We start from the raw sequence: 17,244 nt of genomic DNA, 5'->3' as shown, positions 1-17,244 counted from the left end.
TGTTTGCTCGTTTTCTCTTTCATAGAAAACTAGTATTCTCGTTAAAATAAGACGCTAGCCGTGTTTGTTACATCTGTGTGAAGAAGAAACAAAGGGAAACGCGGGGTCGGAGGCAGAGGCCTGCCCGCGCCGCAGAAGGAGCCGAGCTCGCTCGGCGGTTCTCAGTGAAGGTCACGCTCTCTCTGCGGAGACCGCGCCCACCGGCCCTGTGCGCAGACGGCCCGCACGCGTTAACTTTTCTTTATCATCTCTTTTGCTTTTAGATTACCTTTTTTTGTCGTAGTTAAAAAAAAAGTTGCTGATTACAAAGAATACCTACTTTTTTATAAAAAAAAACGCACAACTTCATACAAAGCTCAGATGGTTATTTTTGGTATCTTTTCTTCCACTGCAGAAGCGAGGGCAGGCTCCTGCGGTGTCACCTGCATCCGCAGACCTGGCTGGGGGAGGTCATGGGGACCTACGACCCTTTGCCAAGTGCCTGCAGGTGGAGGGTGGGGGGTGGTGCTTGGGACCTCTGTGCTCCGTGGCTGTGATGGTCTGCGCTCAGGCACCTGCCTAGCCATGTGACGGGGCCAGTGACTTCACTCCTCAGGGTCTCGGTTTCCTCCTGTGTCCCTCTCTCCCGAAGTGGTTGTGACATCTGGAAAGCACTTAGCCTCCGGCACCCGCACCCAGTAGATGATTTCATCGTGATTACTCTCGGTGGAGAGAACCGTGTGTTTTCCGAACCGTTCCTCACCACGGCCCTGTGATCACGTCTTTGCCAACGGTACAAAAGCCTGCAGGTCTCGGGCCACAGCTGGCCCCAGGCCGTATTTCCGTGTGCATTCAAGGTGGGGCTGGGGCCACCAAGTACAGGGATTCTGCTGTCTGGCCGCAGCAGGGAGCACCTCCCACGGGTCCATTTGCCACCACCTCCAGTGCGCGGGGCGTCCAGATTCAGTTTAGCGTGAAACACGCCCCGTAGGCTTGCCCGCGGGCCACCTGACTCCGACCAGCTTTAGAAGGCTCACTCGGGTCTCTCTCTTAACTGACCTTAACCTCCTGTCTGCCGTTCAGATCCGATGTCAACCCCTGGCAGCGAGCTTCCCACGCTCCACGTTAGGGGCTGTGCTCAGGGGCCCGTGGGAGACAGGAGACCTTCTGTCGTAGGTTCTGGGCAGGAGTTCTCTCCTCCTCTGTCCTGGGCCTGTAGCGTTCACACCCTGAAGTAAACTAATCTTGCAAAGGTCCCGTCTTACTGGGTGAATTATGGTACGTGCATTCTGCGAAATGGAGTGCAGCCACTAGGAGCGAGGTAGGGCTGTATAATCTGGTAAGGAGAGGTCCCTCCACGGGTCAGCCAGTGAGAAGGTGCAGAACCGTCTGTCAGAACGGAGCTGCTTGTACGCCTGGATGTGCCCAGGATACCGAGTTGGCGTTAGCCGCCTCGGGAGGGAGGGGGGTGAGGTCGCTCAGGGATAAAGGGGTGTCTGCCATTTGGCATAGCCATTAAGGGGGTTCAAGCAGTTTGCCAAGTACACGAGTTAGTCATTTTTAAATAAGGCTCTAGAAATCGCATGTTCCCCACGTGCCCCCGCTGTTCAGGAGCCTTCACGGGGCGGGTCCCAGCGTCCTTGCCCGCCCCGTGAAGCCCCCTGTGCTGGTACACAGCACACGTACCCTTCTGCTCTGGGGACAGCCTTCATTCCCCCGAAGTTCACCTTATCGTTCGTTCCTCTGTTGTCAAGTGTGTTTCGTCTTCAAGGACCAGCCCAGACAGAGCTCGCGCGCCTTCGCTCCTCCCCAGAATGTTCTCCAGCCACACCTTGTACTGGATACTAGTATTTGTGGTTTCCCCAGCAGCACTGCTGTTGTGTTCTACCTCTGCTCAGAGCGTTTGCTGAAACTTAGTCACCAGTGGTGAGTAGAGGCCCGTCCCTAAAGAATGTAGTGAGAAAAGACCTCATGACAAGGGAAGGCAACCAGGCTACGTGACATCCCTCATGACCCTATAACATGAGACCACCCCATCAGACTGTATGTCCGTATGTTACCCATAGACGGGAGACAAATCGAAAATGCATAAAAGACCACATGTGGCGTTCAGGGCTCAGTTCTTCGGGTATGAACCCAGCTGGGGTGCCGACACCAATAAAGTTGCTTCCTGGAAAGAAAAGCCTGAGTCACGACTCTCTGAGTGAGAATCCTGCTACAATGGTGGAAGTTTTGTTTTTTTAATGATCAGCAACTTGGCTGTTTCCTTCAAGAAAATCAAAATCAATGAGTGGGATGGGTGAATTACCGGTTTAATCAGATGATGTTTATTGAGTGCATACTACACGCAGTTTGTTGTCTCTGCCCAGAGCTATAGCCGTGTGCAAAACAGAAAAGGAGGTGGCCTTCTAGCAGGCCAGACGTGACCATGCTGAACGGCAGACCTCTGGATTTGCAATGCTGGAGCTCACCCAGTCTGCGGCGGAGACGTCAGGAAAGGCTTCAGAAGCGAAGCCGGGACACGCCAGACGTTGCCCTAGCGCAAAAGCTGTGCTCGCGGACCTCCGGACCCCAGGCTGAGGTGCCTCGCCCCAGTCGAGAAAGTAGGCACTGGAGCGCCCCTCCTTTCCTCCGCTGCCCGGCCTCCTCTTCTAACTGGGCTCCGGCCACTGCTGTATGACCGCCCCCGCCCACGTCCCCTAGGGCAGGGATGAGACGTGCGTGGTCTGTGGCAGACAGTGACCTGAGGATGGTCTGGTTGGATGGCGGGAGCACGTGACGAGCGTGCAATCTCAGGTTCGCGAACTGACCGGCACGGGCACGGGGACCGAGGAAGACCAGAGGAAGAGGAGTGCGCAGGAGCCGGATGTGAGCCGCGCAGGCCCCGCCCCTTCCCTGGGGGGGGGGGGTCTCCCTTTCGCCCCGCCCACTCCGATTGGCCCGTGCTGCGCCTGCGCACTGGGCCGGCCGGCACGTTGGGTTTCGTACCCTGGTCGGGGCCGCTGCCGCTGTCTCCGCTCTCGTCCCCCGCCGGTAGTCGGCGCCGCGGTGACGCCTCCTACCCGTGGTGTTGACCCCCGCCCCGGTGACGCCCCCTCCCTTGGTGGCGACTCCGTCCTGGTGACGACCCCTCCCGTGGTGGCGACCCCCTCGGGTGACGCCCCCTCCCGTGGCGGTGACCCCCGCCCCGGTGACGATCCCCTCCCCGTGACTGCGCCCCTCCCTCCCGGGGCCACCGGCTGTCTTGGGGCCTGTCCTGCCCACTGGGCCCACCGGGGGGATGCCGTGGTCACGAAGGCGGTTTTCCGCGGCGAGCCTTTGTCCACTGCGGTTTTTCCCGAAGGTGGGAAACTCGACCTCATAATCTGCGGTCGTGGGGACCGGGTCGCGCCCTCCCTGAAGAAGGAAAAACGCTTTGGCCCAAGGGCCGCGTGAACCGTCCTTCCTCAGAGAGCGGGCGCGGCGGGAGGTTCGCGTGCCCCTCTCGGTGCTCCAGGCGCCGGGTGTCCGGTGCGCAAGGGGGCGCACTGCGGGGGCTCCAGACCACGCTCCCACGCTCCCGCGGGTCAGAGCGCTCCCGGGGGTCACCCTCCCGCCGGGCAGGACCCTAGGGCCTCACACCTGACCTGCTTTCCCGGGGGCCCTGGGGTCCCAGCACTGCTTGCGCGCTGTCGCACACGCCTTTCTGTGCCCTGCGAGGCTGAGAGCCGTGCGCTTTGTTCCTTTATATTATGAGTCTCCATCCAGCGTTCACATCACAGGCACAGACCGAATAGAATTTTCCCCGTAAGGATACGTAACAGGGGCGCCTGGGTGGCTCAGTTAAGCAACTGGACTCTTGATCTCAGCTCAGGTCCCGGTCTCAGGGTCACGAGTTCAAGCACCTCGTTGGGCTCCTCGCGTAGGTATGAGGCCTACATAAAAAACAAACAAACAAATACAGGAAAGATAATGGGATGCTGGGTACTTCTGGGCGAGACTGTCCGCACACCTGAGCCTGTGGATACAAACCGAAGTGACCCAATCGTGATACCAAAACTGAAATAGAAATAAATGGCCATTGTAACAGTGTGATCGTGATTTTCAGGAACGACCCCTTAAGCACTGTGAGGTACCCCACATTCAACCAGAAGAACAAAGCGCTTTAAGGTGGTTGTTGGTCCCCAAAGGCTGTGGCGCCTCCCACTGTGGGCGGCGAGTGTGGAAGGCCTGTGCTCAGCTTCCTTGCAGAAGAGCAGCCCGGCTGTGTTACCCCGCGTGTCTCACTGCAGCTGCCCCAGAAGCGATACATTCATTTCTGGATTCTTTTTTAACTACTTTTAATCTCAACTTTGATTTGCCAAAGTCATTTTGTGTGTGTGTCTTAGAATGAAGCATATTTTATTTTATTTTATTTTATGTATTTATTCTTAGAGAGAGAGAGAGCAAGCATGAGCAGGGGAGGGGCCGAGCGAGAGAGGGAGGCACAGAATCCAAAGCAGGGTCCGGGCTCCGAGCTGTCAGCCCAGAGCCCGACGCGGGGCTCGAACCCACAAGCCGTGAGATCATGACCTGAGCCGAAGTCAGACGTTTAGCCGACTGAGCCACCCAGGCACCCCTGATGGAGCATATTTTTAAGTGAGATTTTAAATGTTGTGAAACACGTCCTCATAACAAGATTCCAAGCAACACGGAAAAATCAGGGTTCCTCCCTGTGCTCTGTCCTGCCCCATCCTCCCACCTCCTCCCCTGCTTTTTCTTCTTACTTAGCAGTACGTGTGTAACGTCTGTCCAAGTCAGGACGTGGATAAACAGCAGTCCACGGCAAGGGGGCACCGTCCTTCTCACTCAGTCCCCGCTGGCGGGGTTTCATCTGGGGCCCGGCCGGGGCCACGCCAGTCTCTCGTGGACGGGATCCCGTCAGCGGCAGCTGCGCTGGGACCATGGGTCACAGGGTAAGCATACTTCGATCTTACCGTTAGTTGGTATTGACACAGTATCTCCCGGAAAGTCACAGCGGTTGACATTCCCGTGCGCGGTGCGGGAGGGAACCCTTTACCTCCTATCTGCTGCGCTCTTTGCCATCCAGAGGGTGAAGGGCATCCCGCTGCTGCCGTTCCTGCTTTTCCCTGGTCGCCGGTTAACGTCCCGGTATTCTCCCCTGCCTGCTGGTGAGGTTTTGTTTCTTTACTAATTTGTAGGAGCTCCTTGTGTATTAGAAATATTGCCCTTTGCAGCCACTAATAAAATGATGCATGTGTTTTCCCTAATTTTTTTTTTTTTTTTTTTTTTGCCTTGTTACTTTGTTTAGAGCACCTTTATGTACTTTTTTCCTTTTGGCATCGGAGTCTCCCAAGAAACCCATGTTTACTAAGAAAGTTTTCGCCATCTCAGGACTATAGAAATAGTTTCCTAAATGTTATTTTGATAAAGGTTCTCCCTCCTCTCTCCCTCCCCCCTCCCTTCCCTTCTCCCTCTCCACCCCTCCCTCCCTCCCTCCCTTCCTTCCTCCCTCCCTCCTTTCCTCCCTCCCTTCCTCCCTACCTTCCTTCCTCCCTCCCTCCCTCCCTCCCTTCCTCCCTCCCTCCTTTCCTCCCTCCCTTCCTCCCTCCCTTCCTCCCTCCCTCCTTTCCTCCCTCCCTCCCTCCCTCCCTTCCTTCCTCCCTACCTTCCTTCCTCCCTCCCTCCCTCCCTTCCTCCCTCCCTCCTTTCCTCCCTCCCTCCTTTCCTCCCTCCCTCCCTTCCTCCCTCCCTCCCTCCTTTCCTCCCTCCCTCCCTCCCTCCCTTCCTCCCTCCCTTCCTCCCTCCCTCCCTCCCTCCCTCCCTTCCTTCCTCCCTCCTTTCCTTCCTCCCTCCCTCCCTCCCTCCCTTCCTCCCTCCCTCCTTTCCTTCCTCCCTCCCTTCCTCCCTCCCTCCCTCCCTTCCTCCCTCCCTCCCTCCCTCCCTCCTTTCCTTCCTCCCTCCCTCCCTCCCTCCTTTCCTTCCTCCCTCCCTCCCTCCCTTCCTCCCTCCCTCCCTCCCTCCCTCCCTCCCTCCTTTCCTCCCTCCCTCCCTCCCTCCCTTCCTCCCTCCCTTCCTTCCTCCCTCCCTCCCTCCTTTCCTCCCTCCCTCCCTCCCTCCCTTCCTCCCTCCCTTCCTCCCTCCCTTCCTCCCTCCCTTCCTTCCTCCCTCCCTTCCTTCCTCCCTCCCTCCCTCCTTTCCTTCCTCCCTCCTTTCCTTTCTCCCTCCCTCCCTCCCTTCCTCCCTCCCTCCCTCCCTCCCTCCCTTCCTCCCTCCCTTCCTTCCTCCCTCCCTCCCTCCCTCCCTCCCTTCCTTCCTCCCTCCCTTCCTCTTTCCTTCCTTCCTTCCCCCCTCCTCCTTCCTTCCTCCCTCCCTTCCTTCCTTTCTTCCCTTCCCTTCCTTTTCTTTTTTCTTTTCCTTTCCTCTTCCTTTTCTTTCCTTCCCTTTCCATTTCCTTTCCTTTCCATTTCCTTTCCTTTCCTTTCCTTTCCTTTCCTTTCCTTTCCTTTCCTTTCCTTTCCTTTCCTTTCCTTTTCAACAGGATGTTTTATCAGTTCCCTTTCTATGGTCTGTTGCTGACACAGAAAAAAAGCTATTGATGTTTCTGTGTTTCTCTTGATCCCAAGCACTTTACCAAATTCTGTTATTTTTATTTATTTGTTTATTTTGAGATAGAGAACAAGGGAGGGGCAGAGGGAGAGACAGAGAGAGGGAGAGGGAGAGAGAAAGAGAGAGAGAATCCCAAGCAGGCTCCGCACTCAGTGCAGAGCCCAAACCCATGGATCTGGGATCATGACCTGAGCCAAAATGAAGCGTCAGACCTTCAACCAACTGAGCCACTTAGGCGTTCCTCCTCCTTTTTTTAATGTTTATTTATTTTTGAGAGAAAGAGAGAGAGACAGAGAGAGGGAGACACAGAATCTGAAGCAGGCTCCAGGCTCTGAGCTATCAGCACAGAGCCTGACGCGGGGCTTGAACCCACAAACCGCGAGATCATGACCTGAGCTGAAGTTGGAAGCTTAACTGACTGAGCCACCCAGGCGCCCCGGTTTTTTTAAGTTTATTTATTTAAGTAATCTTTACGCCAAATGTGGGGCCCGAACGCACGACCCCAAGATCAGGAGCTACACACTCCTCCCGCGGAGCCAGCCAGGCGCCTCCAAATTCTGTTATTTTTATAATTTCTGACCTCTTAGGTCTTGTTACCATACAATCATAGCATGTGCAAATAATGATAGCTTCAGTCCCCCGCTGTTTAGTTTTTTCCTTTTCCTCACTGCAGAAGCCTCTGCCGAGTGTTGGATGAGAGGGTGGGACCCGCACGGTCGCTGCGCTCCCAGTTTAGCGGAACTAGTGTCTGTGTGTCAAGAGTAACGTACTCGCCGTTGAGCTTGGGCAGCTGGCTTAAACGGTGTTTCGTTGGCATACGTGTTATTGTGAATTTTCAGTAGGACTGGCTGCTGATTTTATAAACTATCATTTTGTCATCTAGTGGTTTTTAGCTTTAAAACGGGCGATAAACTTAGTGAGTTTCCTGACATGCCAGTCTCTCAAATTTGGGGCCTCCCTCCCCTCTGAGGACAGCATACTGTTCTATTCGTGTCTGCTGGGCTCCATTTACTCATTTCTTAAAACAGTTTTGATAGCCGTACAGATGCACCTTTTGTGGGTTTCTCGCCATGAGACTCTTTCTACGCCACCTGCTGTCTTCCAGGCGAGCCCCTGGGAGGGGGGCGGTTGAGTCCCGTAGTCGGTGTGGGTTTGTGTTTAACTTGGAAACTAAGTGCCGGACCGTTTCCCAGCGTGGGCGTCCCTGTCGCACATTCTGAGCAGCGGCGTCCGAGGGCCCGGCTCCCCCGCGTCCCTGCCCACACTCGGTCCCGCTGCCCTGCCGCGCTGTGAGGTCGGTTCGGGCACGTCCTCGGGACCCGCCGGGTCAGTGTCTCCTCGCCTTCCCAGGTCCCACCCACACATCTTTCTCTGGTGAAGTGTCCGTTCTAGATTTGGGGCGACGAGTTGGCGGGCCCATCCCGGTGCTCAGCTCACGGCAGCAGCACGCGGCCCCCTGGGGTGGGCAGGTGCCATCGAGGCCTCCATCCCCGCTGCGTGCGCTCGGCCTCAAGGCCCGCTGCTCGGTCGGTCGCCGGGGCAGGGGTGACAGCCTTCAGCGCCGTGCCAGGGTGCTGATAAATACCACGGCCCAGGGCTTTTTTTATTTAGGATGATGTTCGCTTGTTGGTAATTCTTCACCTTCCAGGCGTCCTCAGCTGCACGAACCGGTTTCTGTTCTTGTATTTCCCCGAGTGAAGTGCTGTTGGACTCGGGGCCAATTTGCTTTCCAGGGTGCGTTCCGTGCGAAGGCCCCGGACAAGAAGCGGTTAACTGCTCTGGAAAGACTCTTCCCTTTGCCTAACTCTGAGAAGTACGCCGTGTCAGACGCGCAGGTTCGCTCAGGTCACGATGTGTTTCCGAGGCGTGGACACTCGCAGTGTGTGTGCACGCGTGGTCCCCCCCCACCCCGGCTGCCCCGTGGGCGCACTCGGGTGACTGCGGTGAGGGTGCCCGCGGGTGAGCCCGCCTGGCTCCCAGCAGGGCCGCAGCACAGCTCCAGGGCGGGCTTTCCGTCTCTGCAGCCCCCTGTTGTTCCAGAACAGCGTGTCGCCCGAAACCACCAGGTGGCAACTCACTTCTGTCTCCTCTTCGGTGAGGTCCCGCCGTCTGGGTGTGAAATGCAGGTTTTGCTCAACTTTGAGAAACTGTCTTTTCCCTTTTTCCCCCTCCCTTCCCTCCCCACATTTCCCCCCCAGGTACTCCCGTTGCTATAGCAACCCAGCTTCTGCCAAGTCTTTCTGCTGTTTTTCATCCCAGCAGCAACAGGTGCTTCTCGGTGCCCCCCTCCCCCCCCCCCAGCCTGCTCCACTCAGATTGGGGATCCGCTGAAGCCCGGTGCTTTCCAGGAGTCCGTGCTCTGAGATGAAACGGGGCGTCTGGAGGGCACTCCGTGGGGTGAGTCACGTTCTCTTTTCCTGCTGCAGTGGGGCGGGGGGCGGGGGGGTGTCTCCCATGTGTCAGCCCCCGTCTGTCGACCTTGCAGCGTGAATGGTTTTCATCCTTACTTGCTCATCTGATGCTTTTGCTTTGTTATGCTTTTTCTGTGACCGTTCCCTCTTTGTGATAGATTTTCCTTCTCTCTCTTCCCCCTTTGTCTGCTTTTTAAAAAAGAAGTAAATTTTGGGGGTGCCTGGTTGGCACAGTCGGTTGAGCACCTGACTCTTGATTTCGGCCCAGGTCACGATCCCAGGGTCATGGGATCGAGCCCCGTGTCAGGGTTCATTCTCTCTCTCTCTCTCTCTCTCTCTCTCTTTCTCCCCCCCCCCCTTAGATACAAGTAATCCATCTGTCCATCATCTATCAGGCATCCACATCCTGCCTGTCGACCCGCCTCTCCGTGTATCTCTGTGTCTCACTCTTTCCAGAGTCCTGTCACAGAGGCTCAGTCCTGAGCACCATACGCACGGCTCCCAACAGGGTGTTTTCCTTGCACAACAACAGGGCTCTCAGCGCCTGGCAGCTTTGTGCAGCTTCCCCACTGTCGGGAGACCCTCCGCAGCGGGTTTGTGTTCAACCCAGGACTCGGCCGGGGACCGCAGGGGCCACAGGTGGGGGGGTTATAAAACCCAGATCCCTCACTTTCTGTGGACTTTTCTTCTGCTATTCACGAATCGCCAAGTTGTCTGTGCGCGAGAAAGGGCTCGTCTCTGCCGTCAGACCCTCCGCCCTGTCTTTTCAGATCTTGGATGACCGTGTGCGAAAACCTGGAGCTTTATTTGCTTCCAAAACGTTTGTGATGCTCTCGTGTTTTACTCTGATGGCTTTTCTAAGCACCAGACTCGGTGTTGACATCAGGTTTTGTGTGTTTTTTTTTTTGTAATGTTTGTTTATTTTTGAGAGACAGTGCGAGCATGAGCGGGGGAGGGGCAGAGAGAGAGGGAGACAGAGAGTCCGAAGCAGGTTTCAGGCTCCGAGCCGTCCGCACAGAGCCCGACGTTGGGCTCGAACTTGCGAACCACGAGATCACGACCTGAGCCGAAGTCAGCGCTCAACTGACCGAAGCCCCAGGCGCCCCAACATCAGTGTTTTTGATGTTTTACCCTCACACTTGTTAGCGGATAGCGACACTTCTTGCGCAGACGCTGCTTCTAAAGCCTCACCCGGTGCGTCCGTCTTCAGCAAACGATCGACCGTCACAAAACCAATGATGAGAGTTTTTTGTCCTTTTTGGCAAGTTCAGAAGCTAATGTGGAGTTTTTCTGGAATTTGTACTCCATCAGCTGGTAGATCCAAGCTGTGAAGTGTTGTTCTTTGTTACGGACGTGGATGTGGCCGTAGGCAGAGGTCCCTGGGAGTCCACATGAAATGTGTCAGCACGCGTTCCCCTTGAACGGTCTGTCTTGTAGCCGCACACCCAGGGGCCCCAGGACCTGGACGTGCGACTCCCCCCCGGTGCTAACAGGGGTGCCCCGGCTCACCCGCAGGAAGCAGACCGGCCTTTTCTCCTCTTCAGTTCATCAGGTGTGGACAGGTGGCTTCTGCGGGCTGGGGCCAGGGCGCCCTGTTTCAGTGATAATCGGAACCTGCTTGTTCTTACTGAGAGGGCGTCGGTTTAACACCATCCTGATCACTTCGGCCCGTGGGTTCGCTGCAGCGACAGACGCGATGAACACGTTGTCTGGAAGGCCGCACGAGCACACAGAGTGGCACTACCTGGGCCGGCTAGGGGGGGGGGGGGGCAGGCACTGGCGCCCAGCTGTGCGTCGGTCAGCGCACCCACCGAGCAAACCCGCGGCCGACTACCGCTCCCCTGTCATACCCGCAGGCTGGGGAGTTGGACCCTTCCGCGACAGGCACCCAGGCCACGGCAGCTCTGCTCTAACGGAGGCTCCTCCCAGGGGCTGTCGTCTAGATGGGCATGGGCTCCCCGCCCGGCCACCGCTCTGTCATCACAGCAGCCGGCGCTTCTGATGACAGCGTGAGCATCGAAGCCGGAGCCTGGCCGGCCGTCTTGTGCTGTGATTGGCGCGGGTGACACAGAGCCTCCTGAGACCACGGCAGGCGGCCAGCCACCCGGGGACGGGCCTCCAGCCCTGGGGGACTTCCGGAGCTGCTCCCCGGGGCTGGTGCTGACGGCCCCCGGCAGGCGGTGGGACTGGGGCTGCTCCAGACTCTGCCAGACGTGAACTGGGTTTTGGCAGTGGTGCCTTTGTGCCTCGTTTGTTTCCTGGGCCACGTGTGCCGGCTCGTGAGGCTCGTGCTTAGAGTGTATCCTGCGGTCGGTTAAAAGCCAGACTGACGAGAACCCTCGTGTACTTTCCTACCTCTCTCCGTGGAAGCGTTCTTATTTTCTCTAGAACGATGTTTCTAATGCTGTTTCCGCAGTTCACGTGGGGTCAGGATGCTGTGAGGTAGGGGTGCGGCTCCAGAACCCTCCGCTCTGGCTGTGGGCACACCGCTTCCGGAGTTTGCTTTGCGGGTTGGGCGCCGTGAGGCCGGTCGGGCGCTCAGCTCAGCCCTGGCGTTGACCGGCAAGCCGCTGGCCGGTGTGTGAGCCAGGTCCCCCGGGAGGCTGGGGGCGCCTTCCGGGATCAGCGCCCGTCCACAGAGGCACAGCGGGGAAGACACACGGGAGCTGTGGATGGTTTGGCCGCCTGGACGGGAAGGCCGCGTGGTGGCAGAGAACAGAGATGCGTGGGGGGGGGGGGTGTCACTGAGCGCGAGGACGCTGCCCTGGGGACAGTGACACACTGATGTGGGAGGCAGGGAGCGGGCTGGGGGGACGGCAGAGCTGTGGGGCAGACCCCACGGTTGGCCACGGGCAGAGGTTAGGCACCCCGCTTCTAGAAATTACCTGTTGTTGTAAAGGTAAAATAAAATCTTTTAAATTGGCTACTTTGAGAGCTTTTGGAATTGGAACAAGCGCTGCAGAAATGACTTTTTTAAAAATTTGTGATCGTGTCATAGAAGAATTCAAATTTTTTTCTTTACCGGTTTCAAGTGCACAGCTCAGGGGCAGGAAGCACACCCACACTGTTGTGCAGCCGTCCCCGCCACCCGTCTCCAGAACGTTCCGTCTCCAGAATGTTCCGTCTCCCACACTGGAGCCCTGTCCCCACTGAGCACCCCTGCCCCCTCCAGTCCCTGGCGCCCACGTTCCCACTTCCTGTCTCTGTGAAGCGGGTGACCCCGGACACCTCGTAAAGGTGGGGTCACACGGCGTGTTTCCTGTGATGGCTCATGTCACCCGGTGCTCACAGCCCGGCCCTGTGGCTGCAGCTCCAGGACGGATGCGCCGGACAGGACAGCGAGCAGCAGCACGACCCGTCCACGGGGCCTCCGGTGCAGAACACCGCTGTGGCCCCAACCTGGAGGACAGACCTGGCCCCGGGCCCCAGTGGTGCATACAGAGCCGGTCGTCACCGCCTCACCCCCGCCATCGGGCCACACTGCCCCCTGCTTGTGCTGAAGATCCGTGTGCCTTCCAGGGTAGATCTCATTGGTGAAAGTTTTTCGTTATCAAGAACTCAAATGTTTAGGGCCACGGGGCAGCCTTTGGTGGAAGCTTCTAGCAGAACAGGAAGCACAGCGAGGTGTCCGAGCAGCAGAGTTGGCTGATGTCGTGAGCAAACTGGCTACTTCCTGGACGCGGCCCCCACCGGCCACTTTGTCTCATCCACGCTCAGCTCCCTGTGCGGACGGGCGGCCTCAGTCCCCAGAGCTCAGGACGCCACCGCGGTGGCCCAGCCCCCTGTCCCCCCAGGACAAAACTACAGAGCAGATAAAGCTGTAGGAGAAGGCTGGCAGCGGGCCAGGCAGTTTGATGAAGCTGTTTGGAGAGGTCTGGAAATGTTTGCGTTTCTTCACTCTGGCCGACTGGGGCAGAAGAGATCTTCTGAAAAGTCGACCTGTGTACCTAGCTGGTGGTCACCAGCCGGCTCAGGTCCAAAGGCAAGGAGGTGACTCTAGACGTCCCTCTCTCCTGTCTCTCCAGCCCCTCCGGGCTTGGCTCCCCGGCCCCTGTTCCCTTCTCCCTGCTGCCTCCTCTCTGCTCCGTATTTCTGCTCAGTGCTCTGCCCTATGGACTTGTGGTCGCGTTTAAGCCTGGGAGCAGGGGTGAGGTAGGGAGGGGCGCAGAGGCTTCAGGGGCTCGTGATGATTCTTTGCTACTCGGACAGAAAAGATGTGCTTAGCTTTACCTTCGAGGAGTTAGTTCCTTAATGTGCCCCATGTTCAGAATAAGTCCCAATTGCAGAGGTGAGTCTGGTGAGGACAGTCGCTCGGGCCGGAGCACTTGGTGTGGGGCAGGCGGGGGCGCACCTGCTGGCTGGGGAGCCAGCACAAATGCACACATTGCATCCCGTACGAGGAGCGCGGGGAGCCTGTCCCGGGGACACAGAGAGAGCCCGGCCGCGGCTGTGCAAGTCCAGACAGGGGATCACCAAGTGCACTCAGGGTAATCTGACCCAGTGCATCTCAGGGTATATAACGACCTTCTTTTTTCTTTTTTTAATATGAACTTTAAAAAAATTTTTAATTTTTATTTTTTTAACTTTATTTGAGATAGAGAGAGGACACTAGTAGGGGGGGGAGGGGCAGATAGAGAATCCCAAGCAGGCTCCGCACAGGTCAGCACAGAGCCCAAGGCGGGGCTCGAACTCACGAACCATGAGACCATGACTTGAGCTGAAGTTGGACGCCCAACCGCAACCTTATTTGCTGTTGGGGGCGAGGGAGCTCTGTGAGTGTGTGCTTGCGGGACTCTACACTGAACACTGTGCGCTCTGCGTGCATTTATGTGCCCTCTCATACATTGACGCTGTTTTAAGTATCTGCGCACTACGTTTGTAACATTGTAAACAAAGCTAGAAGAAAAGATGTTACACTCTGGAGGGATGCTGTCACGCTGGCGTTACATAGGTGTGATACAACTGTTTTTATCAGCTTTGGGATACTGCTGAGTAGATCTCTTTTGCTAAGATTTCACTATGAGAACACGTGCCTTGAGTAGAGTAATCTGGGATTTTACCTTCTGAGAAGATTTGTTTGTTTCTCGACGGCGCTGAAGTACGACCTTGTCCCTACATCTATGGTGATATTGTAGATACAATCTCTTTGTGTAGAGACACATATTTCCAATACGTTAATTTTTGTCAAAGGTTTTCTGTGCTTTAAAGAGTTTAATACTTACTTTCAAATATTCAAATACTAAAACCTACTCATGATCAAAACATACTTTGTATGATTTCAATTTTTAAAGTTTCTTTGACGGCTGGGACTGTAGTCTGCCTCAGCGAGGGCTCCACGTGCGCTGTGGCTGGGTGTGGCGCTCCTGGCTGGTGGTGTCACGGGGTCCCGAGTGTTCTTGCTGACCGACCGTCGCTCTCCCTCCTCTGCCCGCGGGGACAGGGGTGTGGCACCCCTTCAGCAAGCGCAAGAGAAGTGGCTGGCAGTGCATGCGGGGCGGGGACCGACAACAGCACAGGCCGGCCCTGGGAGGCACCCCTCTCCCCCAAGGTCCACGGCACACGGTGGGGGGCGGGCTCCCCGATCGTGAGGCTCGCCTGTGGTTCAGCGACAGCAAGCACAGAGCGTAGGAAGGTTAGGGCTGACGGTCATCGTGACGTGCAGGTGACGCCACACGGGGTGTGAAGTCTGCAGTCTGGGAGCGTCCTGCTTTTCGTTGGGGTTTTGGGGTTTCTCGGGAGCCTCTTATAGCAACTAGTTATCCAGAAATTGGCTTACATCTGTCCTGAGAATTTGTAATCTTAAGCAGAAATTGAAAACACATTAGAAGACTATTCCAGTGCAAACAAATCCCCTTTGTGAAAGTCGGGCGTGTAGTTTGTATTCAATTCTTCGTGAATCCTTCGGGGGTGTTCCAGGAGACTATTCACGAAATGACATTTTGGTAGCGAAGCTAAGGCAAACTCACCTGAAGGAGGCATGAAACGATGATGAGACCCGTTGCGGCACCTCCTGAGAGAACCTGCCGGAGAAAGCGTCTTGAACGTGGACTCAGTCACACAGGGTGGACCTCGGGCCAGTCCTGCTGTGGAGCCAAGGCTGCGTCCGGGTTGTGCGGTTCCGCTAGAATTGTTCGAGACTGGACGGGAACGTGGCCCGGGGCTGGGAGGCCGGACGCGCGTGTGCCTCGTGGACTTTAATGAAGAGCGGAATTTGCAGCAGCCAGACAGACATGCTTTATTAAAGGGCTTTAAAGTTCAATTGAAGGAACAAATTTGAGAAAACGTTTAACAGATCTTTCCATACGTTTGGGGTTATGGAAGGTACAAGACAGTGAATGAACTACACGTGAGCTTTAGGTAACAGATCTGGTTAGACCCAAAGAAAATTATTTAAAGACGCAACTTTTAAGAAGGTCCGGCAGCTGGGGCGCCTGGGTGGCTCAGTCGGTTGAGCGTCCGACTTCGGCTCAGGTCATGATCTCGCAGTCCATGAGTTCGAGCCCCGCATCGGGCTCTGTGCTGACAGCTCGGAGCTTGGAGCCTGCTTCAGATTCTGTCTCCCTCTCTCTGACCCTCCCTCGTTCATGCTCTGTCTCTGTCTCAAAAAAATAAATAAACGTGGGGCGCCTGGGTGGCGCAGTCGGTTAAGCGTCCGACTTCAGCCAGGTCACGATCTCATGGTCCGTGAGTTCGAGCCCCGCGTCGGGCTCTGGGCTGATGGCTCAGAGCCTGGAGCCTGTTTCCGATTCTGTGTCTCCCTCTCTCTCTGCCCCTCGCCCGTTCATGCTCTGTCTCTCTCTCTGTCCCAAAAATAAATAAACGTTGGAAAAAAAAAATTAAAAATAAATAAATAAATAAACGTTAAAAAAAAAAAAGGTCCGGCAGCATTTGTGACGCAAACGACCGGTGCAGAGACCCTGGGGCGAACGGAGGTGCGTGTGCTGGGGGTGTGAGCAGACAGGCTTCTGGAGGAGTCCGCGAGCATTCGGCCTCCTCCATTCTGCAGCATCACAGCTGCCGCTGCTCAGAGCAGGTCCCTGGGACAGTCGCACGGGTCTGGAACACGGCTCCCGTGTCACAGTGTCCACGCAGAGGGTACAAACCTCTCAGAGGCATGCCGCCCGGGCCTCACGACCTGCAGAGAGGAGAGCGCTCCGGGGCCGGGACGTGACGCGGGGCCGCGTGTACTTCCTGCTGCATCAGGAGTGCCGAGTCGTGACCGAGGACGTTCCCGAAAATCACGTTTGTCTCGTGCGTTGGCTCGTGCGAGGCTGCAGGCTTCAGAGGTGCCGGAAGGTAGGGAGGTCTCTCCTCTTCGGTGTCAAGCGTCTCCCGTAGGTTATTTGCTCCCGAAGCAGACGTGCAGGGCGTGCTCGGGGCAGAGGCTGAGCCCGGGCTCCGGAGCCTGACGTCCGCCCGCGGTCAAGGCGGAGCTTCTCTGGGCGCCCGGTCCCCAGCGTGCAGCGTCTGGGGGCCTTCACCCCGGCGTCCAGACCCATCGGAGCCCCAGAGACGCCCGGGGCTGGTGGACGGAGCTGGTCTCCCGGGCGCTGGGCCCCCGGCATCACCAGCAGCCCCCGAAGCCGCAAACCCGGTGCGGATCCTTAGCCTTTTACAACAGCAAGGCCCCCGGGACGGAGAAGTGTGGGCCCTCGGGGACGTCCCGTGGGAGGGGGAGGCCTGAGCAAGGTGTCTCGTGTCCTGCCCGGCCAGCAGTGTCTGCCGGACCCAGGCACCTGCCGACACGCTCCTGGACCGCGGACCACGGCGCACTGGCTTACGCTGGGGCCTCCGGGCCCTTCAGGCTTCCTGATGGAGGCAGCCCACGGGGAGAACTTGCCACAAACTCGTCACTACTCAGCTGCAGGTCTTGAGGAGACTTCAGGCCACCTATGGTCACCAGGTCGCTCACGTTGGGCTGGTATCTATCTGCCTTGTCCCCGTCCCTAAATACCTCGCTGTAGCTGAAACAGCGGAGGACACGTCTCTCTCCGTTTGCACCTCGCCCACTGGCTGTGTGGCCCGCCCAGTCAGGGTGCGGTCACCTGACACCCGCACGCGGCATCAACGCGCGCCCGACTGCGGCTGTCACAGGTGCACGTACAGCATTTCCCGGGGAAGTCTGATGGCCAGACATGTGGCCTTCTAAAGGCCCGGGGGCGTCCCGTGCAGACATGGGTGGAGCTTTCTGGCCTGGGACAGGGACGCGGGTCTGTGTCAGGGGCCGCGGACGTAGAGAGAAGCAGCGGTTACACGGGGCACCGTG

The 17,244-nt window shown here is 57.1% G+C and overlaps 1 long non-coding RNA gene across 2 annotated transcripts; it reads left to right on the top strand.

The window, feature by feature from the left end:
* The first annotated feature begins 4,478 nt into the window (after window positions 1–4,478).
* On the top strand, window positions 4,479–14,815 carry LOC109493100. 2 transcript variants are annotated; one of them, XR_002147132.3, is made up of 3 exons: window positions 4,479–4,913; window positions 8,301–8,964; window positions 9,341–9,953. It is a non-coding gene; the product is annotated as an uncharacterized LOC109493100 (long non-coding RNA). The 2 variants fall into 2 exon arrangements; XR_006588160.1 differs by lacking the exons at window positions 4,479–4,913; window positions 9,341–9,953 and adding an exon at window positions 10,523–14,815 and having other exon boundaries at window positions 7,026–8,964.
* The last annotated feature ends 2,429 nt before the right edge of the window (window positions 14,816–17,244 follow it).

The sequence above is a fragment of the Felis catus genome, chromosome D3 (assembly GCF_018350175.1).
Source record: "Felis catus isolate Fca126 chromosome D3, F.catus_Fca126_mat1.0, whole genome shotgun sequence".
Taxonomy (NCBI): domain Eukaryota; kingdom Metazoa; phylum Chordata; class Mammalia; order Carnivora; family Felidae; genus Felis; species Felis catus.
This window is presented reverse-complemented; position numbering and strand designations above follow the sequence as displayed.